Source organism: Pogona vitticeps, chromosome 3, assembly GCF_051106095.1.
Source record: "Pogona vitticeps strain Pit_001003342236 chromosome 3, PviZW2.1, whole genome shotgun sequence".
NCBI lineage: Eukaryota > Metazoa > Chordata > Lepidosauria > Squamata > Agamidae > Pogona > Pogona vitticeps.
Window position 1 is genome coordinate 262,847,668 of NC_135785.1, and position 14,383 is coordinate 262,862,050.

Consider the following 14,383-nt stretch of genomic DNA (forward strand, 5'->3'; position numbering starts at 1 on the left):
TTTATTTATTTATTTATTTATTTATTTATTTATTTATTTATTTATTTATTTATTTATTTATTTATTTATTTATTTATTTATTTATTTATTTATTTATTTATTTATGTTTGCCGCCCATCTAGACATAGTCTACTCTGGGCGGCTCACAACATATACAATAAAAAAACAATTTAAAATATACACAGTGAAAGAGAACAGTGGAGTTATCCTGATATATGGCTGGCCCAACACATGTAGCAGGACAAAGTTTTATTTGAGCAAAATAAGGGTGGCCTGACAGCAGGGGGTAGAGTTGTGTGTTAACACCCTGGTTGTATTTGGATCACTTCATGGATTTTACCATTTGTCAGCCTCACTTTCTTAACAAAAGTGGGTGATATTAAAAAAAAAGTTCCACCCAGAAAGACGAACGGATTCCAAAAGATACCTGAGGGCTTTGTGAGATTTTTCAGTTGATAGGGCAGTTGTTCTGTTTCTCTGTGGGATAGAGAGATGATTCAGCAGTTGACACAAATGCTCTCTCCTGCTGAGCTGCAGAAAATGAAGCAAGATGGGGATTTCTTAGGATATAAATTACTGGTGCTCTTTTTGGCAGGAAAAGACAGTCTGTGGTTCCTGCAGCTCCTCTTTCTCCAGCCAATGGATGTAACAGGACAATTAACCTCTATTTGCAGGATGTTATTCCTCTCTCTCTCTCTCTCTCTCTCTCTCTCTCTCTCTCTCTCTCTCTCTCTCTCTCTCTCTGTGTGTGTGTGTGTGTGTGTGTGTGTGTGTGTGTGTGTGTGTGTGTGTGTGTGTGTGTGTGTGTGTGTGTGTGTGTGGTCCCATTGTCCGCCAGGTTTCTACTTTGCAGGCTCAGGGGAACTCTTAAGTTAGCTCGTTAATGAAGTAAAACCACTGTTCAGCAGAACATTTTATCTTGCCATTTTGAAATTACATACAGGTAAGGACTTTCTGCAGATATTTGTACCCACCTGTTTTTGCTGTTGGTACTTTGTCACACATGGCTGCACGGACTGTTATGCTAGCTATGCGACAAGGTATGACCCTATGACAGCAGGCAGAAGCTGAAAATGTCATCCCGTGAGTTGACCCTTTCTATTCCTTTAACACAGAATTGCTCGCTCTAGAGTGATGTCATCCTATTCCTTTTCTCCAGTCCACTCTGCTGGAAGTAGAAACCCACCCGGGGAGGGCCTTTGCCTTGCTCCCTCCTCACTGGGGTTTTGCTTTGTCCTGCTTTCGACTCAGTGGCAGCCAAGAATGAAAACAATCTCATTGCCTGTGGCGAGTAAAGCCTCTTCCAGGGCAGACAGAGGAGATTTACATGAACTCATTTTAACTCTTCTTCTTCTTTTAGTCACAGATGAGAAAGATACATTATATTTGGAGAGACCAGTTAGAAAATATACATGGCCGAAGAACAGCTTGCGTGAACTGGCTTGCAATACTGCTGAAATGACTGGATGAGAACTTGCACATGCTTGGCATCTTGCAACATAAGCTTCGAAACCCAATCAAAGTAAAGAGGAAATACTATTTGTTGGGTAGCTCATGCTTACACCAAATTTTCTACATGAGGTGTCAACAGCACATTGCAAACTAAGCAAATGAACTTTTATGACCTGCTTAATTTCACTGAGGAAGAATTTCTTCTTCATCTGAAAAGCTTTCTTTCCCTACAGAGCTACTGAAAAGTTATGAAGCCAGGAGGAAAAAGTTTCTGCTTGGACATGCATGGACCTACGCCAAGCATTACATTGCTGATGGTGCACGCAAGCAGGAAAGAGTGGCCTGCCTTTCTAGAATTCGTCACCATGAATTTTGTTTCCCAAACTGCTGTATTTCTATGCTGTAAAGGAAAAAATAATAATTTGTTTTCATTAAAATATCCTCTTCCCACTGTACTTCCAGTGGAGGGGAACCTGCTGAAGCCAATCTGCTAAATTCAGACCCCTCAGGGTTACCTCTGGGAAACCAGAGTTCCTCTGAGGAAGTTAAATGTTTAAAGTTATTCATTCAACCCACCACTTCCCAGTGGCAAACAGATTTGCCACTGGGGTAAAATTAAAGAACAAATCCTAGAAATCAGCTTAATTACTACCAGCTGGCCTGCAGCCAAATTAAAAAGACTAATCTGCCGCTAATCTGCTTTGTTTAGTTTTTAGAAATCTGAATCTAATCAAAATGAATGCCTTCATATGATTTTTTTTATCATAGATATGTGATTATCTGATCATTCAGAATTAAGAGATTTCACAGACACACTTGCTCTCTGAAAGAGCAACACTTCCTATGTTCTGGCACTAACAATGTGGAGCAGTGTCCTTATTCCCATGCAGGTAAGGGTGGGTAGTCTTCCTGGGCACAGTTCAATTTAACTAGGAAACAGAGCTTGAATGCAATTCCAAAAAAGGAGGGAAAATATTTGGCAACTATAGAAAGTGACAGAATGAGAAGTTTTCAAACTTTCTACCTCCAGAGCTCTCATGAAAGAGTAGAAAATGACTGAGCCTGCCATCCACAAGATGGCAGAACAGAAATGATGCCAGATGCAGTGAGGGCAGACAGAAACAGAGTTTGGCACAATATGCCTCTCTCCAAGCTTAAAAGTGCTTAGGCTTCAGACCGTTTATATGAATATCTGCAGGTTAACATATATTCCGCATTTTCTTTTGCTAGCTGTACGTATTATGATTCAGAAAGTTCATCTTATTTAAGCAGGTATTTTCATATGAAGTCATCCATCCTATTGGATAAAGCCTGCCAAAATGTGAGCCTGCCACCTTCCACGTGGTCAAATATTAAATAAAGCCTTAGAAAGCTCTCAAGCAACGTTCTTTCAAAAACAGAGACCAAAATCATTACACAAACCTGCTGCTCATATTTCAAGGTTGATCTGCCCTCTTTCCTGAAGCAGGTTTTTAAAGCCACCTCTAGCTCTTTTGCTGCATTACAGAATTCAACAGAACCTCATAAAGCCAACCTTTTAGCAACAACACAAGACTTCTCTGAAAACCTTCAACAAGCACCTGGGACGAGCCAGTCTAATTCACAGTCAAGTAGCTCATTCCTCTGATGAGAAAGACAGCCCTAAACATGCTCCTTACTTAGATTCGGCCATGTTAGATTCACCAGTAGACTGGTGCTGAACGTAGGTTATGTCCTCTACTCTGATTGTGGGGGGACATAAACTGGGTCCCCCCCATTAGATTACTAATCTTTCAACAAAGTCCTCATCTTCTCGACATAACTACAAAGGAGCTTTCACATATCAGTTTATTTACTGTCTTATTTCAAAAACCTCCCAGAAAGCACTTTCTGCTCTGTAGCCTAATTACAGACCTTTGCAAGCATCCTCCATACATCAATCACACACACACACACACACACACACACACACACACACACACACACACACACATATACAGTGATCCCTCGCATTACGACGTTAATTTGTTCCGCAAAAATCGCTGTAAAACGAAAACGTTGTCATGCGATTTTAAAAAGCCCATAGAAACGCATTAAAACCCAATTTCAATTATACTGTATCTTTTTTTAAAAGAAAAGAACTGTTACCAACCATAATGCTAATGAAGTTTAACCAGCAAAAACCCATTCGTATGAAATTTAAAAGTCCGAACTCAAGTTACAACAGCTTATCTAAAATCCTGACCTATTATTTGGTACATCTCTATGTACCTTACATAGTAAAGATTTTCTCCAGTAGAGTTTTATAGCTCTATTGCTTTCTTCGAGCCTATGGTTCTTTCCTGAGCTATTTTCCATTTAAACACCAAACAGAAGGCAATTCCTTTGCCCAGAGATCTTAGTGCACAACTGACATTTAAAGCCAGCATCTGGCTGAACAGAGATCAAATTTCAGGTGATTTTACCAGATTTTTTAAAAACTCCCAGACACCTTCCGTGAGATAAGACTTCAGCATCCTTCTTGAAAGGATTCATTTCAAGCTCTCTTTTTAAATGCAATAATATTTTTATTTTATAAATTTTGCTCAGGAGACACATATTATTATGACAATATAAATAAAAATGTGGGAGGGTGCCACCTTGGTACTGCTTCATAAAATGCAGAAAGCCAAACATTTCCCTCCAGATCCACTAACCAACACTTCCATAGCCCATCCATTCACATTCCTGTTAATTAGCACTTATTGACTGCCGCATGTAAAAAAAACCAGCTGAATTCCAACAGCCACTGAATTCATCTGTAGTCAAAATGTGTATTTATCACCGTATCAGCTGCAGCCACTGCCAGGTCTGACAATAGCTGAAACGCAGCCTGGCAGAATGCCCTAAATTACTGCCGACTAAAAGCACTTAAACCATCCTCCTGGAGCTTGACATGACAAATAAAACAATGATTCATAACTGAATTACAGCAAAGGCCCAGTGGAAGGCAGCAAGCAGACCTGCTGTTGAGGAGAACGGCCCAGCCTTTCCTTCACAGAGCTGGAAGGTGAAAAGAACGAAGGATGCTCTCCTGACATAACAAGAAAGATAGGAGGAAGGAAATGCTCACATTAAGGGGAGAAGAGAGGACAAAACAAACTTAGAGAAGAGTAGCACTCTCCCTTCTGTGAGAACTGGTTGTAGTAATGAGGCTTCCAGGCACATAACTAAAAGCAGTGTGTTCAATTAAGCAGTATGAGTTTACAAAAATATACACACATGCCTTTTTTTAAAAAAAGAAAAGGATCAGGGGCTGACGAGCTTTGTAAAAAAAAAACCACACACACGAGCCCTTCCCTCCGAAAGCACAGTTGACAGAAACACTAGGAGAAAATTGCACATGTTACTGTGAGTGACATTATTTCCCTAAGTGGCATTGTGTTGTTTCCTCCTTCAAGCCAGCCCCTTTTATAGTTTTCATTGGGCTTCTCCAAGCACGAACATATTTCTTCGCCACTGAATATGTGCATTCGTTGTCCACCCCTACCCCCACTCCGCCACTGCCAGTATTAAAAGACTAATTAAAAATGGAAATTCAATGTCACCATGCAGAGAGGGAGGAGGAGGAGAAGGAAAAGGAAAGGGGGCACAGAACACTCTGATATATCTTTACCACTCGTAAAGGTGGCTCTGTCTTCACACGCCTTACAATCTGTGCTCATCTGGCTTTGATCCTTACTCTGCCCATTTGGCATTGACAGATTCATGCTTCAGCCAAGAAATTTAAAAGAGGACCTCTTTTTTCCCAGCTGTTGTCACCAAGATGGGCTGCCTTCCTCCTTTCTCCTAGTCAGACTCTGCTCCTTCACTCTGGTTATAAACCTTGCAACAGCTACTAAAGGAGTTTAAAGCTGTTATGTGCTCAACTAACATTAAGACCAAATTACATTGTGACGTCAAACAAATTGTGTTTTTTAATCTTGGGGTGGGGTGAGGGGAATGTTGATAGATTAACCTAATTACATAAAATGATTGCTCAAAACTGTGTAGCATCACCAGATCACTCCACAGAAGAGGGTCTCTATGAGAACTTTAGTTTGGTTCGGCTAGTGTTTACTTTAATGGGATCCCCTCTCTCATTTAGTCATCATTAACCCATCGTTGGTAATACTATACATTGGCTTGGGCATGTTGTGAGAATGGCTGATGGTCGGATTCCAAAAGGTCTCCTGGATGGAAGATTTGTGCAGGGAAATCACCCCAGAGGGAGACCACAGCTGTGATATAAGGAGATCTGCAAGTGGGATCTGAAGGCCTTAGGCATGGACCTCAACAGATGGGAAACCTGGACCACTGAGTGCTCAGCCTGGAGGCAGGCGGTGCATTGTGGCCTCTCCCAATTTGAAGAGACCCTTGTCCAGCAGGCTGAGGCCAAGAGGCAGTCCCCAAACCAGGAAAATCAGGAAGCTTGACAGGGGACAGATTGGATTTGTCTCCAGTATGGAAGGGATTGTCACTCTCGAATTGGCCTCCTCAGCCCCACCAGACGCTGTTCCAAGTCCTCCATAACAGAGCACGTTACCATAGTCTCTTGAGAATGAAGGATGCCTAAAATCTAAACCCCATTTGAGCCTGGAGGAGCTTTTCAAGACTCAGCTTTGATAGGAGGACGAAGTCATAGAACCTCCTTTCCTTATTTGATAAAGAACCGATTAACACACCACCTCAGCCAAAGTGTTTCCAAACCTGGATCTGCAGAAGCAGCACAAATGCTGGGACATTCGTAGGGGAGAAAGTAGTTGGGGAAGACAGTGTTCAACCACTTCTTTCCTCTTGAGATACTCTCAGAAACTGCTGAGGTTACTTCATTTGGGACAATGCATTTTTATTTATATTATATTTATATATATACTTATAGTATATTTGCTGTATAATTGCTCTACCATAAACCCCTTCCTGCCACAAGCTTTTTTTAAAGCTTCCCATTCAGGTGAAGACAAAGGTTTTTATTAAACCTGGACCTGACTAATTTATCTATCATGCTGTCTGTAATTGTTTTTAGCTCTTACATTTAATTGTTGGTGATGGTTTTAGCATTCTCCACATGACGTCAGTTACTGTGAGCACTATTTCAGTAACTGATACAGCAAGACATAAATTATTCTAATAAAATAAGCTACACAGCATTAATCCATTTACAAGAAAACTTCAAACCTTTTTTGCAAGAGGGAGATTTAGGACAAAGGAATCCCCAAATTATGCTACTCTTCAAAAGCAAGAACTTTAGAGCTCTAGAGTCTAGACAGAACTAATTTCTTTGTCTCTTAAAAATGGGGATTAAACAAATCTGAAAGTACCCTTCCTCTTACATACTGAAAACAGAGACACGCTTGGGACTATCAAGTTGGCCAGATGCCAACAGCTGCTTTGTTCCAAAATTGAAGAAGAAGAAACTCCTGTCCAGGGGCCTCAGCCATTAGGAACGCTGAGCTAACTGTAGAAACCACACTAAAGAACTTGACTTTTTTAAGGGAAAGAAATCTCAAAAATTACAATCTTTCCCCCTGCATAATGCGCACAATCAGCTTTTAGTGTGGTATTTGTCCGATGCATTTTAGTATTTGTATGCTTACAGGTTTTAGATTTAAATATTGTATTTTAATGATATAAGCCACCATGGAACCTTCTGAATTAATTATCTCTTATAAACAAAACACAGAAACCTATTTCAATACATCCCTGGTCTAGTAAGGCACTCCTTAGACACAAGACACAGTGGCAGCTCAGCCAAATTCATTGTCCTAAATCTTTTCCGAAGTCAGATTTTGCTCATCTCTCTCCCTGTACATTTGTGGAGATGAGCCGAAATGGATAGGATCTTTCCTTTTCGCTCACATAGGATTCCAAAGTGAAGAGAAGGCAGGCAATCTTCCTCAGCCACTGGACAGCTGAGTTTGGAACTTTTTTCCACTGACAGAATGAGGTTCAACTGCCGAGAAAGCAATTAACAATAACTAAGCAGTAATTGAACCACTCCTCCCCTCTCTACATTGAGTTTCGGTAACCCTCTTCATTCAGTTTTACCTCTGTTCAGCCCAATTCACCTTTTTGCCAAAAAGCCAATGAATGGCTCTGTATTTTTTTTTTAAAAAAATCCTGAATGGCTGTGGTCTTCAAACTCAGACTAGCATAATACAGCTTTTGTGCAAAGACATTCACAGCAAAACAAAAGGTAGAAGGGAGGAAGATTCAACACCACACACTGAGAACAAATATTCATGCTGAGATGAACATCACCATACAAGAAGTAATTTGCTGCATATTTCTGATACTACTGTTTTTTAAACTTGATTATTAGGGATGTGCCATCTGTGTGGGGCCATGGTGCTTCCTGAATGTGGCAGTTTTACTGCCCTTTAGAATCTAGTTACAACTGGATATGGAACAACTGCTTGGTTCAAAACTGGGAAAGGAGTACGACAAGGCTGTATAAAAGATAGGATACACTGCTTATTTAATTTATATGCTGAATATATCATGAGAAAGGCTGGACTGGAGGAATCCCAAAACGGAATTAAGATTGCTGGAAGAAATATCAACAACCTCAGATATGCAGATAATACCACTCTGATGGCAGAAAGTGAGGAGGAATTAAAGAACCTCATAATGAAGGTGAAAGAGGAGAGCGCAAATAATGGTCTGAAGCTCAACATAAAAAAACCCCTAAGATCATGGCCCCTGGCCCTATCATCTCCTGGCAAATAGAAGGGGAAGATATGGAGGCAGTGACAGACTTTACTTTCCTGGGTTCCATGATCACCGCAGATGGTGACAGCAGTCACGAAATTAAAAGACACTTGCTTTTTCGGAGGAAAGCGATGACAAAACCTAGACAGCATCTTAAAAAGCAGAGACATCACCTTGCCAACAAAGGTCCGCATAATCAAAGCTATGGTTTTTCCAGTAGCCATGTATGGAAGTGAGAGCTGGACCATAAAGAAGGCTGACCACCGAAAAATTGATGCTTTTGAATTGTGGTGCTGGAGGAGACTCTTGAGAGTCCCCTGGACTACAAGGACATCAAACCTATCCAGTTTCTGAAGGAAATCAACCCTGAGTGCTCACTGGAAGGACAGATTCTGAAGCTGAGGCTCCAATACTTTGGTCATCTCTTGAGAAGAGAAGACTCCCTGGAAAAGACCCTGATGTTGGGAAAGTGTGAAGGCAAGAGGAGAAGGGGCCAACAGAGGATGAGAGGGTTGGACAGTTGAAAGCTTTCACTTCCCTACATCACTACTGGAAAAACCACAGCTTTGACCAACATGAATTTGACCCAGCTCTGGGAGGCAGTGGAAGACTGGAGGGCCTGGCGTGCTCTGGTCCATGGGGTTACGAAGAGTCAGACACGACTTAACGACTAAACAACAAAGAATCTAAAGAAGGTGCTTCCTGAAGAACTACCACTCCCAAGGGGCACTGCAGCAACTTCCCTTTTTCTACATTAACAACAGGAACCAGGCTGGAGCTGGGACAGGCAGCCTCAGAGCTAGGCCCTTGTCCAGGTAAACAAAATACAGGTATCTGTAGGCATGAATATGTGGGCTGGGAATCCTTGGAGAATTCTGGGAGTTGGGGTTCAAAGCAAATGCAAAAACAAAAAGGGACATCTCTATTGATTATCCCAATATAAAAGGTAGGATACACACACCTTAAATAAATAATTACAAGGGATTTGTCATTTTAAAACCAAGAAACATTGGTTTCCCAATATAAAAAACGACAACACTGACTAGAGATGGCCATTTCGTATTCGTATTAGAAACAAAACATGGCCCCACAGGTGGTCCTCATTCCTGTCCTGCACACCCAGCATCGACTGGCTCACCTCCTGGGCTCTGTGCAGTGCAGGGATCCACCTTCAGCACTAGCGCAACCAATCCAGGAAGGAGCCCAGCCAGTCCTTCCTGCTTCCCCGCACAGCCAACCACTCAATGGCTGAGCAGGAAAATTCCATGTTGAGGTGGTTGGCTGCCTGGGCAGGTGGCAATGGCCAGCCAGGCTCTTTCCCAGATTGGTGTGCCAGGGCTGAAGGCCAAACCCTGTGCCGTGTAGAGCCCAGTAAGTGGACTGACCAGTTCTGGGCATATGGGAAAGGAATCGGTACCACTTGCAGTGCCATGTTTCATTTCTTACAGGAATGACAAAGTGCCCATCTCTAATATTATATTTATTTTATACCGGCGAGGGGTCAGACTAAGGTACTACATAAGAGTCTGTGTGGATCAACCAAATATTTAACCTGGTCTTGGCACATCTGACTCTGTGCCGACAGTTGTCCTCAGACACCCAGTCTGACCTTTTATACGTCTCATGGTTCCTCCACCCTATTTTTAAAAGGATTATTTGTCTCCACCTTGCACAGTGGTTAGTGCACAAGTCAGGAAGCAATCTGCGGGCTTCCAGCTGTCCCCACCCTCTTCCTTCTTCCTTGCCTTTCTTCAGAATATATTTGGGCCCTCAGTAAGCCTGAGAGAATGGGAAGGGGCAACAAGGCTTCTTCCCACCCCACCCCCGGCTTGTCTGTGTCTAGAAAAATGGGGATTTCTGGTGGCTGCCAACGTGTATGTACATGCCACCTTGTTATGGCGAGGATAATAGTGGGGATCGACATTTGAACTGAAGTGTCCATCATAACCCCAAGACTTCTGTTCTGGTTGCCCAACACCAGTTCAAACCCCTTCACTGCATCTTTGAACTTCAGAAAAATGTTGCCACAATGTACACTCACACGTACAACCTTGGTAGCCATTTCTTTGCAATAAGCAGCTCTTCACAATACATGGAACAATCTTGTTCCATAAGCAAACTTGGCCACTTCTTTGCTCATCCTTAGCTTGAGAGCAGCATATGCAAGGAACCGTGAGTAGGTTCAAGATGGTCAGTGTAATAATAGCAATGGATTACCGTATGTGGAAACCGCCACTGTAAGCATACCCTGAGGCCACTCCCATCAGGGAACCATATGCAAAGCTACAGATTATCTTTTTCTCTTTTTTTAACAGATGAAAATAATCTTGATAAGGGACTCTTTTGAGATTTCTATCTATCAATAGGACAGCAATATTTCTGCACTGCTCCTCGGAAGTCCTGAGACAACAGTGATTCTTCGAAGACTTATTTTTGCCTTCTAAGACTCTTTCCTCCTTCTGCCAAAGACGCATATGCATCTACAAATCTCACTCAACTACATTCCTCAAAGGCTGCTTGCAAGAATAGTGATAATATCAGAGAGCCTGTGAGTGAACAAAACCTTTCTAGTCCAGAGCCTCCAAAAGTATCTGTCAGAACTGGTGGCGCTCTGCTGGCATCATTAATTCTGTCAAGAACCTTTGCAGCAATTTAAAAAAGGTAATACTGTACCTGTGAGATTGTGAAAGTTTCTTCTGTTATAGTCTTCCAGTAGCTCTCTTTCTGAACCAGTTTGACTTTCTGTCCATTACTGAAGCTTTCTCCGGTCTCAGGAGCTTTTTCTGGCATCCAGAAATCTGAGATGTTCCCCCATCACTCAATAGCATCACACTTTTAAACTAGGAGGGTGACTACGCAGCATTTAGCCTGACATCTGGCCCACTGTAGGGGCTATTTGGTTCACTTCTTTTACAGCAATGAGACAACGTATTTGCTAGAGCAACCCGACCCGTCTCCAGAACATTCCTATTTGCACCTCTCTACAGTCAACCCTCGACTTACAAACGGCTCGAGTTACAAACATTTCGACTTACAAACCACTCTGATAGAAAAATATTGACTCGACTTGCACACTTAGATTCGAGTTACAAACCAAAAAAAACGTGTTTGAGGTGGGGAAAGCATGAAGTTTGAACTTTCAGTTAACCGTTGGCCAGTGAAGAGGGTGCTTATCTGCTTCCTCGCTCTTCCCAGCGTTTTGAGAGTGGATTTGGAGACAGTCTTCAGACTGCCTGGTACTGCCTGGTACTGCTGGTATTGCCTGGTACAGTGCGGTACGGACTGTATTTTTATTTTTTGGCGCTTTTTTAATTTTTGATTTTTAGATTTTTAAAAGGTGTTCCCTCCCTCCTTTGCTGCCCCCCCTTTCCCCAAAAGGTGCTTGTATTGGCTTGTCTTGATTTAAAAGGTGCTTTTCAAGGTGATCTGTTGTCTGAAAGGTGCTTGGTTTTTTCCAGAAGGTACTTGTCTTGGCTGAAAATGTGCTTTTCAGGGTGTTCTGTTGAAAAGGTGTCTGTTCCCTCCTTCTCTCCCTCATTTCTTTCCTTTTTTTTTAACCTAAGTCATCTTAGATTAAAAGGAAAGAAAGAAAGAAATTCTGCCCCTAGTGGTAGGAACGGATTAACCGGCTTTGCCTTAGTTCCTATGGGAAATGCCCCTCAACCTAAGAACCAAAAACAGCCGGAACAGATTAATTGGTTTTCAGTGCATTCCTATGGGAAATGCTGATTCGACTTACAAACTTTTCGACTTACAAACTGCCTTCCAATACGGATTAAGTTTGTAAGTCGAGACCCCACTGTATGTCCTTGTCAGGGGCTATTGGTTTTTAGATGTGAGTAGAAGTGCCCCATTTTGGTTCATTTCCACCATGTACGATCGCCAGGATCCAACCAAAGCAAGCTTCCTGCCTTAATTTCCCAGCTGGTTGCAATATCCTCATATCATTAATAGATTAAACAGATGTCTTAATGCTATGTACACCTCTTCTAAGCTGTGTCCCTTCTCTTCTATTACAATCCTTCTTGTTTACTTCAAATATCCATATTGCCATCTATAGCATTACTGTACTTTTTATCTCCTTCCTTTCCACCAGCAGCCTCCCTTCCGTTCTCAGAAGGATCAAAATTTATTCCAAGTTCTTGCTCCGCAAATGGGTCAGCTAACATGTAATTTAAATGCCTCTCCCCAGGATGATGGAGACTCCCTCCAGAATAGGTAATAATGAACAAGAGGGACCAACAGCCTGACGTGGTATGATGCAGGTTCCTTACGCTCCAAGGAGCCAAGCGTTTCTTCTCTCACAGCAGCTAAAGCACTGCTTAAGAAAGATATGGAGATTGTAATGAACCCCCCAGAGAGCTTCCTATTATTTGACATATAGAAATTGAATAAGTAAATGAACAAAACTGGAACAGATTTGAGACAGGTTAAGTCACACGCTAGCAAGGTGATGCTCAAAATCCTCCAATGTAGGCTTCAGCAGTATGTGGACCAAGAACTCCCAGAAGTACAAGCTGGATTCCGAAGAGGCAGAGGAACTAGAGACCAAATTGCTAACATGTGCTGGATTATGGAGAAAGCCAGAGAGTTCCAGAAAAACATCTACTTCTGCTTCACTGACTATGCGAAAGCCTTTGACTGGGTGGACCACAGCAAACTATGGCAAGTCCTTAAAGAAATGGGAGTGCCTAACCACTTTATCTATCTCCTGAGAAACTTATATGTGGGACAGGAAGCAACAGTGAGAACTGGATATGGAACAACTGATCGGTTCAAAATTGGGAAAGGAGTATGACAAGGCTGTATATTGTCCCCTGCTTATTTAACTTATATGCAGAATACATCATGCGGAAGGCTGGACTGGAGGAATCCCAAACCGGAATTAAGATTGCCGGAAGAAATATCAACAATCTCCAATATGCAGATGATACCACTCTGATGGCAGAAAGTGAGGAGGAATTAAGGAACCTTGTAATGAGGGTGAAAGAGGAGAGTGCAAAAACCGGTCTGAAGCTTAACATAAAAAAAAAAAAACCTAAGATCATGGTCACTGGTCCCATCACCTTCTGGCAAATAGAAGGGGAAGATATGGAGGCAGTGACAGATTTTACTTTCTTGGGCTCCATGATCACTGCAGATGGAGACAGCAGCCCCGAAATTAGAAGACGCCTGCTTCTTGGGAGGAAAGCGATGACAAACCTTGACAGCATCTTAAAAAGCAGAAACATCACCTTGCCAACAAAAGTCCGCATAGTCAAAGCTATGGTTTTCCCTGTAGTGATGTATGGAAGTGAGAGCTGGACCATAAAGAAAGCTGACCGCCAAAGAATTGATGCTTTTGAATTGTGGTGCTGGAGGAGACTCTTGAGAGTCTCCTGGACTGCAAGGAGAACAAACCTATCAATTCTAAAGGAAATCAACCCTGAGTGCTCACTGGAAGGACAGATCCTAAAGCTGAGGCTCCAGTACTTTGGCCATCTCATGAGAAGAGAAGACTCCTTGGAAAAGACCTTGATGTTAGGAAAGTGTGAGGGCAAGAGAAGAGGGGGACGACAGAGGATGAGATGGTTGGACACTGTCATCGAAGCAACCAACATGAATTTGACACAACTCCGGGAGGCAGTGGAAGATAGGAGGGCCTGGCGTGCTCTGGTCCATGGGGTCATGAAGAGTCGGACATGACTAAACGACTAAATGAAATGAAACGAAGCCACATTAACATGAGCACAGATCAAAGGCAAAGCAAACAAGTAGAGGGGTGTGTATGGAAGTCAACATGTTGTTGTTTGCACTACCACAAACTGGTTACATTTAGGTTTATGTCCCATATCCCCTTCCTACTGAGTCCATGACCAACTGCTCCAGGGATTAATCATTCAGAATATCCAGAAATGTTACCTCTATGTTAAGATTGGAAATCTCATTTATCTAGTCAACTTGAGGTGAAGTCAACATTACTACAAAACTTTCTCCTTCAGATTCCTACTTGACTCCATTCTCCATCACATGATCAACCCATTTTGCACAGGGAGCCAAACAGCACCTTCCCAGTCCTATCCTCAACAATTTTATAGAGAAGTCTGCCCCTTTTTGTGTGTTATTCATTTTTATTCTGTGCTACTTCTGGGCAGTTTGAGATGACAACAGATGGTTGTTTTGAACCCATTTCATTCTCTCAACCGCCTTGTAATGCAGACGGAGTATCTGTGACCAGCCAATG

General features: G+C 42.2%; 1 protein-coding gene across 10 annotated transcripts in view; it reads right to left on the reverse strand.

The window, feature by feature from the left end:
* FAM168A (family with sequence similarity 168 member A) overlaps window positions 1–14,383 on the reverse strand; it is a 156,190-nt gene that overhangs the window by 106,094 nt on the left and 35,713 nt on the right. For 2 of the 10 annotated variants that reach the window (XM_072993443.2, XM_078390222.1), the window contains exon 1: window positions 428–970. The exons of the other annotated variants lie outside the window; for them this stretch is intronic. The gene's annotated coding sequence lies outside the window, so the exon portion shown is untranslated. Of the gene's footprint in view, window positions 1–427; window positions 971–14,383 lie in introns of those variants that run through there. 10 annotated transcript variants of the gene reach the window in all.